The sequence below is a fragment of the Mandrillus leucophaeus genome, unplaced genomic scaffold, assembly GCF_000951045.1.
Source record: "Mandrillus leucophaeus isolate KB7577 unplaced genomic scaffold, Mleu.le_1.0 Scaffold9, whole genome shotgun sequence".
NCBI lineage: Eukaryota > Metazoa > Chordata > Mammalia > Primates > Cercopithecidae > Mandrillus > Mandrillus leucophaeus.
In genome coordinates this window covers 9,811,565-9,812,202 of record NW_012109807.1, presented here as the reverse complement: position 1 = coordinate 9,812,202, position 638 = coordinate 9,811,565, and the positions used below count along the sequence as shown (strand labels likewise).

The following is a 638-nucleotide window of genomic DNA, read 5'->3' as shown; positions in this document are numbered from 1 at the left end:
CCACAGGCCCCGCATTCCCGCCACAGGCCCCGCATTCCCGCCACAGGCCCCCTTCCCGCCACAGGCCCCTTTCCCGCCACAGGCCCCACAGGGGCTCATTCCCGCCACAGGCCCCTTTCCCTCCACAGGCCCCGCATGGCCGGCGCTCCCTCCCCTTCAACTTCTGCCCAGTCCCCAACAGGCCGCTCAGACCAGGCTCTTGAAGCAGGAAGGCCCCTGGATGATCCCGGTCCGCGTCTGACCTGGCCTCGCCAGGGAGCGGCCCCCGCGCCTCTCACCTCACACCAGCCGCCAACTCCCGCCAAAGCAGCAGCTCCACTAGGCGGCCGGAAGGCGTGGACTGCCCAGGGGAAGGGCGCACCGCCCGCCTCGGCGCGTCCGGCTAAAAGGCAGCCCTGAGAACCAATTGGGATGCGCGCTGGTCCAGAAGCCCCGCCCTGCGCCCCGTGCTCCGCCGCGCTCGACGTGGACACATGACCTGTGCTCGGTGGGCGGCCTGCTCGCCTCAGGTCTCTGTGCTCGGTGGGCGGCCTGCTCGCCTCAGGTCTCTGTGCTCGGTGGGTGGCCTGCTCGCTTCTCGGTCTCTGTGCTGGGTGGGCAGCCTGCTGGCTTCCCCGGTCTCTGTGCTCGGTGGGTGG

The 638-nt window shown here is 70.8% G+C and overlaps 1 protein-coding gene across 1 annotated transcript in view; it reads right to left on the bottom strand.

Moving 5' to 3' along the window:
• Window positions 1–378, bottom strand: part of GPAT2 (glycerol-3-phosphate acyltransferase 2, mitochondrial) — a 14,258-nt gene extending 13,880 nt beyond the window's left edge. Inside the window, exon 1 of the mRNA XM_011969688.1 lies at window positions 279–378. The gene's annotated coding sequence lies outside the window, so the exon portion shown is untranslated. The remainder of the gene's footprint in view (window positions 1–278) is intronic.
• Between the last annotated feature and the right edge of the window lie 260 nt (window positions 379–638).